Below are 14986 nucleotides of genomic sequence, written 5' to 3' on the forward strand. Positions count from 1 at the left end.
CTTTGGGAGGAGGCCTCAGCACAGCAGGGGAGGCAGCGTGGGGACTGAGCCACCGCTCAGTGGTGGTGCCTGGGCCATCTGACCAGCCTTGGTTCCAGTAACTCACTGCTTTCCTTCTCCTCCTTCTTTTTAATTATTCACATCTCATTTAAGCAGACTAGCAAAGGGAAGAAAGTTTTAGATGGAAGTGACTTCCCCTAGGGCTGAGGCTCAGTGGGGACCTGAAATTACTCATCTCTGTCTCAGCTCAGACGAAAGATATCTGTGGCATGTGTTTTCTGTCTTTCTCTGCCTCTTGGCCTTGCTTTTTTTCTTTTTTTTTTTCTTTTTCCCCCACGTGTGACTCACACAAATGAGGTTAGAAAAGGGAGGTTCCATTTTAGGTTGTATATCCTCAGACCACCACATGATGCCTTAAGGAAATTCAGGTGGTGACAGTTAGACAAGTGCAGGGGGAGGAGGAAAAGGAGAGAAAGATAGAGAAGGAAGTGCTTATGGGAATGGCTTTTGGTATAGTTAAGATATTTGGAAGATAGCGATATTCTAGATATTTGTAGGGGGTGAATGAGAAAACCATGTAAAAATTAATTTATGTTCTGGATTTAGTGTTCATCTTCATTGAAGGAACAGAAAAGATGCTCCAGTGAGACTTGCTCACATTAGAGATCACATGGAATAATACTTCATTAACAAATGAACACAAATAGACACATCAAGACTATAGCCTCAGATTTTTTTTTTCAAAGAGGTAATAATTTCACCTAGAATATATCTGTAAATTGGGCAGGACTTCAAAAGTGTACACAATAATCTATTCCCTTTTTATTTCATGCTCTTTTTAAACTGAAGCATTTATAGAGAGAGAGTAACTGCAGAGAAGAAACTAGAGCCCAGGTTTGAAGATGTGGCCTCCTTAGTTAGACTGTTTCCATTACAGCAAACGTTTTCTTCCTAAAGGAAAAGGTTATATTTTGCTATATATTATTATGCAGTTCATTCATATATTTATCAATTCATCCTTTCAAAAACTATTGTTTGAATTCCTATTGTGTGCCAGTCACTCCTAGGTGCTTCTCTTTGAGCGTGAAACAGACTTGATGTCTGGTCTCATGAAGACAGACATTAAATCTTATAGAAAACATTAAGTTCTAGAGAGGAAATGCAGTTGAATACAGGTTTCCTAAATTCTCATATCTGACAGTGTTAATTAAATCCTATTCTCTATAATATGAGAAGAGTTTCCTAGCTCTGTTTTATGTCCTCAAATTTAAAAAGGAGTCAAAGAATATAACAAGAAAATAAAGATGTAATGAAATGAATAAACCTTAAATCCTAAAAAGATCCCTGATTTGTTATTTTTAAATTATGCCTAAATTTTTGCATTGAAAAGAGCTCCTTCAAATTTTCTAAACTTGTATAGGCTGTTTGCCAACAGAAATAACAAGAGCAACATGTGCTAATTTTAAAAAGTCACGTTTATCACGCTTTGGTTTGATAGCCAAAAGCCAAATGTTCCATCTCCCGAGGATGCCCATATGGAACAGTAGAATGCAAATATTTATATTGAAATTACATGTATTTTCAAGGTGCCTCTCATGTTTTAAGGTGGTTCAAATTAATCAAAGAGAAAATATACAACTCTTTCCTTCATAATTTTTACAGCAAAAAATGGAGAGTAGCTAAATAAAATATTTTAGTATCTTAAAATGTATGCATTTTCATACTTAGTGTCTGTTCTAAACTGAAAAAATAAAATTTTAATAAGTAAGTAAATGTCATAGAAACATGAAGGAAAAACAGAGATATTTGAAGCTCTGAAATTGAGATCATTCTTCAGATTTATCCTGTATTTTACCCCCACATGGATCAGGCATAAGATATGGGCCACCCTGGGAAGGGGCTTGACGTTGGGCAAGGTGGCTTTCTTCCTCTCCTCAGCTGGGATTCCCTGAAAGGTCTGGCAGCTGAACTCTGTTGTCAGCACTCCCAATGACTGTGAGAACATTCCTATTTTCCTAAAGGTGCCTGTCATCAGAACTGAAGCAAACAAGGAAGCAATGAGCCTAGAAGTTTGTGAAGGCATGGAGCTGAAGTTGGTAATAGGGACATTCAGGAGAAGTCAGACATTTTCATAGGGTGCTGAAATTCAGTATTTATCGATTCAAAACAGGTGACATGTAATTTTGAAGAAATAAGTTTTATTTTGTATGAACATGAAGTAGAATAATATTTTCGACATCCATAAAGATAGAGATAACATTAAGAAAAGGTACATATGTCTTAGTATTTGTTTACGATGAGAGGCAGTATTGCAAAGTGATTCAGAAGATATATTTTGAGCCAGAATACCTGGTGCTTATTTCCCCTCTGCTACTGGTTATTTATGACCTTTTACAAGTTAACCTTTCTATTCATCAATTTTCTAATCTGTAAAATGGAGAAAATAATACTACTTACCCCATATGGCTATTGTAAGGAACAAGCAAGTTAATACTCTAAATTTTTAGAATAGTGACAGGAGCCTTGTAGTAAGCAATTAGCAATATGAACTCTATATCTGTGCCCATTGAAATGTAAGTTCCATTCAAATAGACTCCATTTTTTTGATCACTGTGTTATTTCAGGGTTTGGAAAAATTTGCAGCACATAGATATGCCCAAATAAAACCTGAATTCAAATCTGAGAATTTGTTTATGTATATTGAAAATATATACAGCCCTGGCTGGTGTGGCTCAGTGGATTGAGTGCCGGTCTGAGAACTGATAAGTCACTGGTTCAATTCCCAGTCAAGGGCACATGTCTGGCTTGTGGGCCAGGTCCCCAGTTGAGGGCATTTGAGAGGCAACTGATCAATGTATCTCTCACACATCAATGTTTTTCCTGCCCTTTCCTCTCTCTAAAGCAAACAAACAAACAAACAAACAAACAAATATTTTTTAAAAATTGTTTAAAAAAAAATACATACATACAATTGATTTAAGTAATTTATGGTATAAGTAAGTATATTGATCCTCTTCTGAAATGTGTATGACTAAGTTTAAGATATTTTCATCTATCTTTTATAGTCTATTTAAAATTTTTAAATAATAAGACATGATATTAAAAATGTACCAAAATGGAAGTTTTTTCCTATTATGCAGTCTAATTTAAATTATTTTTTATTTCTATATATTTGTTCTAATGTATAATGAAAAAGTTTGAAGCATATGTATAACGTTTTATCTTTTACACCCCTGTATATACTATTTTTCTCCATCAATCTATTTACTGTTATTGTTTTCATTCACTTTTAAAATATTTAGTTGAGAACCAATTTAAAAGTATCTCCCTTCACCTACCTCTTAGATCCTCTACCTAGAATAGAACATCTGATGATTATTTTATTTGGCAAATATCTCCTGGGTGCCCACTTACTATGGGAAATACAAATGTGAATGCACATTTTATCTGCTCAAGGAGCCCACAATTTAGGAGCTGACACCCTTAATCAGGGCAATTAATGAAGAAAGCAGGGCTTGTAACAACTACATGTGGACTAATCATGAATTAGCCAGCATGAATTGATGCAGTGGAGCTAAGATGTAGAGCATCTTTGAAAGTCCTGTTCCAGCTGCAGCATGACAGATAGTGAAACGTTTCTACTCTAGTCTGTAGTGGTAGGAAAGCAGTCTGTCTCACACATTTCCAGGCAACCCTTACTTGAGTGGTTGTCATAACAGCACCTTGAAATGATCATCCAGGTATGAAATTCATCTTTTTTTATAGTGCCAATTCTTAGTATTCCAAAGAAAGGCTGGGCCTGTACCTAATTTCAAATGAACAATCTTTTCCTTTTGCCCATTCTGTTTACCTAATTTTATTGTTTGAGCATAAATGTAGTAGGTGTTGTTCTATTTCTGTTTTCAGCTAAGAGTAACTCCTTTATTTTAGGGAGCTACTTTCAAATCCATGTAGAGTCTGAAAATCAAGATGTCCCCAAATCCCTCCCTTAGTCATGACATAATGATACAATCACAGTACTTTATACAATTACAGTACTCTGTACCTCCTAAATATAAAATTACATGAGACCTAAGTCAGAATAATCTGAGTTATAACCTTTAATCCTCTGAAATGGTGGAGGAAAGGTAGTTTTTCCTGGATCGAAAGGGATCTGTCCAGATACAGTTCAGCCTTGGTCTTGCTCTTAGCTGTTCTCACCATATTGAGTGGACCTAACTCCAGATCAGAGAGGAAAATATAATCAGTTATATAAGAGTATGTGTGTGGTGTTAGAAAAGAGACACAAACTAGTGTGTAGTCCCCAACTTCAGTCCCTGAAGTTCTGATTCCTTTGATTCTGAGAAATACCCCAGTATACATGTCAATCACACAAATCCCCTTTATAAAATGCTTAATCCATTTAAAGGTGTGTCTCCATCACTGAAAGAATACTGATACTTGATTTCTGCTTCAGTATCTCAGCCTAGCATTTCTGTTCTGTGGATTCCAGATACCTTGATGAGGTCTCCATCTCCTTGCTTAGCTTTTTCCTGACCCACTTCCATGTAACAGGAGATCCTAGATCCATATCAGCTAGGGTCCAGTATGTACTCTGTCACTTGGAACAGCCACCTACCTACTCACAGCATATTTTAGGTCTAAAAACCCTTAGAATCCATAGACTATCTAGGCTCATGAGATGTTTGTGAATTTTTGTGAAGCAGGATCTAGTTTCTTTATGAGAAATTGACTCTCTTTACCATACACTAATATATTATTTTATAAAACATATTTGCTAGGTTTTGAGTGGGATAGCTCAATTTTCCACGTATTACCTAGAGTATACAAAGATAACTACTAACTATTATACACCTTGACAGGTCCTTCCGAATAAGTCACCCTTACCAGGAAAGCAAAGTCATGGGCAAACAGAAGCAAACATATCAACACAATTACTAGAGTACAGTTTTAGTCCATGATGTTATCAGTAAAGAATATGCCAGTAACACTCCTCTTTGGTAGAAGAGAATTGGCCTTTCTTCCCTTTTATGAAGAATGAAAATTTTTAGTCATTTCAAGAGCTGCTCCTTGTAGCATTTATGAAATTCTTTAGTTACTATTTAAAATACTTATGTTACATTCCAATGACCACTGTGTGCATGATTTAAAATACTTTACCAAAAAGATAACCCTTAATGAAGGTTGAATAGGAAACTTGAATATTCTTCTAATCTCATACCTTGTCTGGAAGGTTTTTGTAAAGATATAACACTCATTATCTAAAACATACTTACTTTTCCACTTGAGCATATTTTTCACATATTTTAACCCTTACAATATGTTTTTTTAAGGAAATCTAAAAGACTCTGAAGATAGAGAAGTTATAAGTTACTGCAATGTCAATTAAATTTTATTGTATATTTTTATTTTTATAATACTCTTTCTGAAAATGTATTCATTTTAAAGATTTTTCTTTAAAAAATAACTTGAGAACTGAATTATATTCAATTATATATTATTTTATGGGTCATAGTTTGCAAATGAAGTTAGTACGCAAAATTGTTAAAACAAAGGTTTGGGGAGGAATAGCTTTCATAATGAAATCATGGAGAGTTATTTATCCAGTCTTGGTTTTTTTTGGCCTGTATAGATGAGTGACTACTTAATATGAAAATGAATAGTGAATTGACATTTGGCAATATTATTTATCTGTGTTAAACTTTTTGCTCTTGATAATATAGTTTGTAGTTAGCGCCAACACGCCCAGTTTTAAGCTATAAACATGATGTTCTTGATTTTAAAGTTGGGAAAATATGTATAAAATATGTACATAATCATCTCTTATGACTGAGTTCATATCAGTTTCAGCCCATTAGTGATTGAAAATTGCCTAGCCATCTTCTCCAAAGGCTTTCAAATTGTGACCAGTATAAAGAAAGACACTCATGTTGGGCTTCCTTAAAGAAACAATTTACCAACCTTCTTCACAGCAAAGGTCTCAACTGACAAGTCCTACTCATGTTCTAGAGCTTCCATTCTTAAGCCTCCCTTTTAAATATAAGCATACAACCTAAGACCGCTGGACAGCTGAAAAAACCTATTAAAATGAAAAAGTAAGTAGAGACCAAATAAATAATTAAAGTAACTTGGTGGGAACAGAAAGCATACTGGGAGAAAGAAAAGATCTTTATAAAGATTAGAGAAAATATTTCATCCATAAAACAAGAATAAATGTTATTTTAAGGAGAAGCCAAAAATATAACAACTCTAATTTAACATCTGTGAGGCAGAATAAAAATCACAAAAGAAGTTTTGGAGTGTGAAGTTGAGGAAATATCCTTGAAGTAGACAAAAAAAAAAAAGAGGAAAATGATAGAAAAAAAAATGAGTGAGTAAACATAAGCACATTTGGGGTCAATCCAGAAGTTCAAAAAAATAATTGTGAAGAAAGAGAAAATAGGGAAATAGGGAGTATGTGAGAGAATTAATCAGTAAAGTCATTGAAGAAAATTTATTAGTGCTTAAATAAATTTATTTCCGAAGTGAAAGGACCAATATAGTTGACAAACATGCTAAAGTAGATCATCATAACATTTTAGAACCTTGGAAATATATTGTATGAGGTTCTAAAGAAAATAAATGGGTTACATACTCTTCAGGGATTAGCACTTTTGTTCTTCATAGCTTCAACCCTAAAAGGCAGGAAACAACAGAAAAATGCCTTCAAATTTCAGAGAGAAATGATTTCCAATGTGGAATTCTATATCTAACTAATGTATCAATTAATTTAATACATTTGAGACTTGCATGATCTCAAACAGTTAACTCTGATGCACCATTTCTTAGGAAACCCTTAGACGAATTGCCCACCAAAGCTGGCGAGTAGGCCAACAGAGAGATAGATCCAGAAAGAAGGGATTCTGGCAACAAAGAAATAAAAGGAATTCCTTGAACAAGAGTGATAAGCCATCTCCCCGTGAGAGTGTGTGCCAAGAGAGGGAAGCCAGTCCCCAGGGCTGCTAGTTTAGGGATCCAAAGAGACTTCTTCAGGGCAATGAAACTGATGGGCTACCAGATGCAGAGAAGAGTGTTGAGAGGAACTGTAGACAACTGCTGGAGAAGGGTTGGATTTGGGATATGTATATAGAAAACTAATATTAAAAACAGGCAGGAGAGAGAGAGAATGTTAAATCCTCTAATTAAAAGATCAGGAAGAAATATAACTTTGTTCAAAGACAAACTTTTAAAAAGTCACAATATTTTAATAGCCTAAGAACCGGCTGTTCTGTGCTAGGTACAATGACTGGATAAGCTCATAAAACATACCACCTGCTTCCAGGAATGTGGCATGGTTCCTGCACAGATTGTGTTCTCTGCATTCTTGGAAGTGCTAACTTAGTGGGTAATGAAGCAACTTCAAATTTCTTTTCCCTTTGACGCAAGTGCTGAAAAAGATATCAGAAATTTCTTAGCTTTGGAACTTCAGGTCCAAATTACCTAGAGACAGTTTTGGCCCTTTTGTTTTGCCCTGCTGTGGAAGATTTGAGAATATCATTTCCTCTAATATACTTCAGGGCAATTCACAGAATATTAATGCACTATGGATTTTGTAAATCTCCCTACTAACATGACTTTTCTATTAAGGGAGAAGGGAAGTTATTCCTGCAAGTTCTGTAAGGCAGACTTAGTGAAGTATAAATTAAAAATGTATTTTTTTCTCAAGTCTGTACATTATTTGCACCAACGTAATTTGGTTTCATAGTTTATGAAATATTAGATAACAGTGTTTTAACTAACATAGAAAATAAAATGATTTCATCGTTTACATATGATAAAGCAAATATAATGCTCCTCTTTTTTTTTTTTGAATTTTGAGATTTTTTTCATTTGAAGGTATATCTTAATTCTATTAAAGTCACAAATATGCTAATTTAAATACCCAATTCTATTTATCTAAAACACAATGCAAACATACAAGTATCTATTCTCTCCACATGTTAGAGCCCATTCATTTTATGGTTTGGAAACGGGGAGAATAGATTCCCCTTAAACTGCAAGTCAGCAGGTGTTTCTTTGCAGTTAACTTTAGCAAAATTCATACAAAAGTGATTAACAATGATCTTCTTTACTTGTTAACTCACAAGGAAACACCTTCAAAACTGCATTTTGTTAAATTTTCTGTACTAAAATGTAGAAAAACTGAACTACACAAATATTGAAAAGTTAAAAATTCCTTAATTTTTTATTCCTGGTACCACTACCACAATTTACAGGGCAATATACCTGATGTAATGAAAAGAAAAAGAAAAAGACAAAGCTACAACAGATAAAAGACCTCAGGAATGTACATCTAATTGACACTACATTGCATTAATCAATAGCTGCACTTTTTGCAAACTGTGGCTATGACAGTCCTGAACAAGAAGGGTTTCCTGTTTAAGCTGCAGTAACTTTTCTGACTATGGATCATCGTTCCTTCTGTGGCAGATTTTTACAGTTCCTCTAATGCATTTGGGATGACTGTCTCAAAGTAACCTGCAGCTTTCCTGACAACTCCTCGCTCTCTCTCCTGCTAAGAACTGTAGCCCTTTTCTGCTGAGTTTTTAGAACCTTCTGCTACCATATCCACCACTTCCACCACCAGATCCATAACCGCCACCATATGGGCTGCCCGAGCTTCTTCCACCAAAACTGCCCCCACCTTTCATGGGTCCATAATTTGATTGCTGTTGTCCACTGTAATTTCCAAAATCATTATAGTTCCCACCACCGCCGTAGTTACCACCAAAATTTTCCCCTTCATTGTAACCATCATATCTTCCTCCTCCTCCACCACCGCCATATCCACCACCTTGGTTTCCGTATCCTGGTCCACCACCACCATAGCCTCCTCTACTACTATAACCAGGACCACCGCCATAGTTACCACCATCACCTCCAAATCCATTATATCCACCATCACCTCCTCCATAACTACCTCTGCTACCACCTCCACCATAGCCTCCTCTTCCACCAAAGTTTCCACCACGGCCAAAGTTACCTCCACCACCTCCAAAGTTTCCTCCACGACCCATAAAGCTGCCAGATCCACCCCCACGGCCTCTTTGCGATCCAGCAGACTGCATTTCTTGTTTAGAAAGAGCCTTTTTCACTTTACAATTATGCCCATTAATAGTGTGGTATTTCTGAACGATAATTTTATCAACTGTATCATGATCATCAAAAGTTACAAAAGCAAATCCTCTTTTTTTCCCACTCTGCCTATCTTCCATAACTTCTATGGTTTCAATCTTGCCATATTTTTCAAAGTAGTCTCTCAAATTATATTCTTCTGTATCTTCTTTAATACCACCAACAAAAATTTTCTTCACTGTTAGATGGGCACCAGGCTTTACAGAATCCTCTCTAGAAACAGCTCTCTTTGGTTCCACTACACGCCCATCAACCTTGTGTGGTCGAGCACACATTGCTGCATCCACCTCTTCAACACAAGAGTAAGTCACAAAACCAAAGCCCCGGGAACGTTTTGTTTGGGGGTCTCTCATCACCACACAATCTGTGAGTGTGCCCCATTTCTCAAAATGTTCTCTTAAACTATCATCTGTAGTTTCAAAGCTCAAACCACCAATAAACAGTTTTCTCAACTGCTCTGGTTCCTTTGGATCATGGCCCTCCATTTTGAGACCGGACTTGCCTCTTCCACCTCGAGTTCAATATGGGACCGAGAGCTATAATGCTCCTCTTTTATGAGTTTTTTTTTTTTTTTTCCTGGGCCTGCGGGCCTCGCCGCCTCCCCCGCTCCTGCTCCCCGGGCATCCACTCCACTCCAGCCACTCTCCTCCCCCTGATTTCCCCTGTTTTCCAAGAGCACCTCCACCACGGTGGCACTGGGAACACTGGTCCCCACACGCCCGCTGGCAGCCTCACTCACCTCCTTGGGCCTTTGCTCCAGGGTCCCCTCAGAGGCCCTCTCTGGCTTTCCTCCCACCGCTTTCTCTTCAGCCTCCTATGAGAGTTCTTAATGAGATTTTAAAGTATTTTCTCAAAAGAAGTATAAACTTTTTTTGCTTGCATGTTAGTTATAATTTATTATAACACATTTATAAATAATAAATTCAAAAATTAGTTACTGGTTACCTTCTAGGTCTAAGGTGATGGAAATGCAAAACCAACACATGGTCTTGTCCTAACAATGGCATATTTAGTCTTAAAAAGAAAAATACATCAATATTATTCCTTATTATTTGATAAAATGCATTTGGAAGTATCGAATGTAATATAGGTATACCAAAGGAAAATATGTAGAATAGATGCTCTTAAAATATAATCATTTATGGGAAAGTTGAGGAAGAAAAATCTCCAAGGAGACAGGGTGATTAGCCAGAGCTGGAGAAGAAGACACAAGGAAAGTGTCAGGAAATCCAAGGACAGACAGAGCTCATGATGGCAGAATGGCTCAGCAGGACAGATGGCACTGAGAGAGAAAGATGGTCATGGCAGGAGAGTTAATAGTAAATTTGACAACAGGGTTGTTTGATTACCTTCCTGAATAGGTGAACTTGCCTATTATATTACATGGCTTTTATCATATTATAAAAAGCACAGCACCTTGACTGTCTCCTACCCACTCTGAGTCCATTCTCTGACCTCTTTCCTGAAGAATTTCTCTGCCTTGACCTAATTGAAAGCCAGTTCTCTCCTGAAATCACTCTTATCTGTGGAATTACAAGCAAAAACTGTTCAGTCTCCAGTTCACCAAAGGTCAAGGTTAGGAAGAAAGCAGTTTGGCCGGTTAGGCCTTATACCACAAACAATAAAAAAGAGGCAGAACCACCACTGAGCGCACACACAGTGTGTGCAACACTGAACATGAATCTTTGACACTCATTTCCACCAGCACACTCCCTCTAGCTCTTTTTGCCACTGCCATCTGCCAGCCTTCTGCTTTTTTGAATTCATTCACTCTATGCGGCTGTGACAGTTAACTTGTGCTGTTCAGGTCTCTGTAAGTAGCTGATCAAGCACTGTAGCCTGACACTGCCCCCTCACTACCTTCCCAGCACTGTCTCCTCAACCCTGAGAATTGTGCATTGGGGTTCATTAAGGCTAAGAGAAGTGTTAGGGAAAAAGTGGAAAATCAGATGAGACAAAGTGTCTCAGGCAGGCGGAGCAAAGTATAAGGGGGAGACAATAGTCCTGGATGATAACAGTGAACCAAAGGATGAGGGATTAAATTTGAATTAGTAACAGAACGATAGCTAGAAGGATGTCGTATTAAAAGCTGGCAACACTTAATTATCCTGTTTTTCCCCATTGTATCTTTTGATAATGTTATAGATGTTATCTCAAATGCTGTCTTGGTTGTATTCCCCAGAAGTCCCTAAGATGAATATTGGTGTGTAACAGATTTATTAAGGAAGTGGTCCCCTGGCATACTGATAATGTTGGGAGTTTCAAGACCAGAAATGGGGAAAATAAGCCTGATCCCACCATGGAACTTTAAATTGTAAATTAACTCATAAAGGGTTAACTCCTAATTGACTGAAGCTGGGGTTCTGGGTTTCTATATCCTTGCATCTTTCACATACTGGTTAGTGGCTGGTTGAAGAAATGCATTCCAGGCACATCTTGTTCTCTGTTGTGTTAGCAAAATAGCTCCAGTAGCTGAGAGGGCAGCGATCTGAAGTCAGCCATGGATACAGGATGTTAGATAAAAACCTCACTAAATTAAAAGAACACATAACTAACAAAAAGTAGAAAAACTGATTTGAGAGGATATAGGTGGAATGCTAGCAAGTGTCTTTAGCTAAAATGATTGCTTAAGGTAGCACTGAAATTTAAAAGAAAACTAATTTATAACTTCTTAAGAATAAGCAGGTATAGGGCACTTCTGAGTAGCACATCTTTTCTATGCTTCTGTATAAACATCTGTACAATGCTCTAATAGGCCACATCTGTCTAATTCTTGTCTCTTCCCTAATATCCTTGTAGTATTACGTTTGGTAACATATAACTTAGTTTTTGTAAAGGTACCTGCTATAGACTGAATTGTGTCCATCCAGATTCATATATTGAAACCCAACCTGCTGATGTGACTGTGTTTGGAGTAAGAAAGGAGAGTATAACCCCTTACCCTTAAGGGATACATTCCCAGATCTCCAGTGGATGCCTGAATCTGCAAATAGTACCGAATCCTATATATGTATTTTTTTCCTGATACAAACATGCCTATGATAAGGTTTAACTTATAAATTAGGCAGAGTAAGAGATTAACAACGACTAATAATACACTAGAACAATGATAACATACTGTAGTAAAAGTTATGTGAATGTGGTCTCTTATTCTGATAGCTGATCTGATTACTGAGATATCTACGAAGAGGCTAACAGACAGGTAGCAGATATAACGTGGATATACTGGACAAACATTCAGGCAGGACGGAGCAGGATGGCATGATATCTCATCATGACACTCAGAATGGTGCGCAATTTATAAGTTATGAATTGGTTCTTTCTGGAATTTTCCATTTAATATTTCCAGACTGTAGTTGACCACAGGTAACTGAAACCATGGAAAGCGAAACCTCAGATAAGGAGGGACTACTATAATTAAGGTTAAATGAGTTTGTAAGGAAGGGCCCTGATAGGATTAGTGTCCTTACAAGAAAAGACACCATATCGCGTGCTTTTTGCCGTATGAAGACAAATTGAGAAGGCCAATGTAAGCCAGAAAGAGAGCTCTCACAGAAAACTGAACTGGCCAGGATCTTGATCCTATCACTTCCCAGCCTCTACAACTGTGAGAAACAAATTTCTGTTATTTAACCCTCCCTGCCCCCCATCTTTTGTATTTTGTTGTAGCAGCTAGAACAGACTAATACTGTATTTTTTCTGTGCTTAGAAGGTAGCACCTGCATCCTGCCAAATTGGTCTCTAAGACACTACAGGAAAGACTATAATTTGAAGAAAAATATTCACTGGCAAGAATTGCTACAGAGGTATCTACAAAACTCCCACTGGCATCCATACACAGGATCTAAAAAAATCTTAAAAGGTCCAGGTGCTTCCCAGAACAGGGAACCAAAGTATTATATCTATTAACTGCAATGCAAACACTGTCTTTACAGGCACACTGTAGAAGAGGGAGCTAGCTGTGTGGCTAACATTTCATTCACCCCATAACTTAACGCCCCAGATTCTTAGATCTTAGAGCTCCAAACAGAGCAAGGCTGGGGGGCCATTGGGGAGCCAGCCAGCAGGATCTGGCAGCCTTGGACCTTATTCTCTAGGGCAGGTGTCTGTAACTGGCCAGTTACAAACAATTTGAACTTGCCAATTTCCTGTGATCAACAAAGCTAATTTCGTTTAAAATTGTCTTTCCAATGACTCAATGATAACTTTTATCGTATCTATCCCTTAAACAGTATTTGAATTGGAAATGCTAAATGTGCATCTTTTTCTTAAATGAAATAGAAGTTAGCGATCTAGAACTAACGGAAGAGGTGTATTTCATTCCTAAGGGGGCTTCTTACCCTTTCCTGCTGCAGAACAAGTCTTGAATTTGCTCATTGATCCTCACCTGCCTTTCTCTGAGTTCATTTCTAATCGAGTCTCTTTTCCCACTGGTTGAATGACAGTGGTGGTAGAGGCAGGAGGTGTTGGAGAACCCTGGGAGAACTTTTGTCTGGTTGATAAGGAGAGAGGAAAGTATGGAGAAAATGTACATTGCTTCTGTAGTCAAACATTTCTCTTGAGGGACCTTTCATTAGGAGACAGGCTTGGTAACCAAGACAGGAGCAGCTGTCTAGCCAGGCCTGTTTCTGAAATTCCCTACTCTACTATTCAATGTACCTTTCTAACTCTATTATCTTAGGCATAATTTGCAAGAATAATTATAAATGGCATTCAATAAATATTAAAAAGAGTGCAAGCTTTCTGCTGCAGAATAGTTTTGGGTCTTATTCTACATACAGATATCAGAAAAAATGCCCCAAAGAAGAGAGTCCTAGCAATGCCATTGCAAAAATCAGGGCTTATTTTATTGTAAGACTTTTTCAACTATAGCTTCCATAGCATTGATCTTTCACATATTTATTGAGCACCTACTATGCAACAAGCTTTGGGATTGAGAGACTAGTTAATGCTTGGGAGGATTGGACAGATTAAATAATCTGGTCTGTGCTAGATTTTTTTCTTCTTTAGAACCTTGTTTTCTTTTTTTCCTTCATAAAATGGCAATGATGAGAAAGATACATATGTCATGGGGTAGTTGTGCAGATTGAGTCTGGCATATGGTAGATGTCCTTCAAGGTAATAATTTTTGTTATTGTTATTATGCCAAAAATAGCAATAAGACAAAGCTTCCAGTCATCTCATAATTTGCTGGGGTCTGAAGATAAGAAAATTGTTGATGAAAACTCAGAGTGAAAAGTGCTATAGCAGAAAATATATTCCAAAACTGTGGCTCTCATATAAGGGTTCCTCAGTCTGAGCAGCGGGAGATGATGTTAGAGTTGGTATGAGCCTGGAAGGAATTTTCCAAGGAGGCAAGAACATGTGAACTGCAGAAAAGCAGAGAACATGTGATCTCTTCAAGGAATGCTACATAATTTAGAATATCTATTACCACAGGAGATTCTGGGGGCATGCTAAAGAATAAAGTTGGGGCAATAGGAAGGACCAGGCCATACTAAAAGTGTCAGTTTTTGTTTTAGGATATTAGACAAGTCAGATTCTAGAAAGATTGCTCTTGAAAAAGATCTATTTCAGTTGATAATCTGATTTGAAGGCCAAGACAAAAAATATGAGAAAAAAGAACTGCAGTGAAAGGTTTCATTATCTTGTAAAGCAGAGAGATTAGCATCAGTGGAAAAATGGCTCAACTTGAGGGCCGTGGAATAAAAGAAGGAGGTAGAAAATTTGCCTGACAGGGAGGGCTGTGCTAGAGACTAGACTAATAGCATCTCTGGGTGTTATCAAGGAAAGGAAGATATGGAGGACAGGT

The 14986-nt window shown here is 37.2% G+C and overlaps 1 protein-coding gene and 1 pseudogene across 1 annotated transcript in view; one reads left to right on the forward strand and one right to left on the reverse strand.

Annotated features, from left to right (window-relative positions):
- The window catches only part of SEMA3E (semaphorin 3E), a 260410-nt gene that overhangs the window by 99001 nt on the left and 146423 nt on the right, over window positions 1-14986 (forward strand). The window lies entirely within an intron of this gene.
- Window positions 8206-9689, reverse strand: LOC150001645 (heterogeneous nuclear ribonucleoprotein A3 pseudogene; annotated as a pseudogene).

This window comes from Furipterus horrens, unplaced genomic scaffold (genome assembly GCF_987537825.1).
Source record: "Furipterus horrens unplaced genomic scaffold, mFurHor1.1.pri manual_scaffold_9, whole genome shotgun sequence".
NCBI classification, from domain to species: domain Eukaryota; kingdom Metazoa; phylum Chordata; class Mammalia; order Chiroptera; family Furipteridae; genus Furipterus; species Furipterus horrens.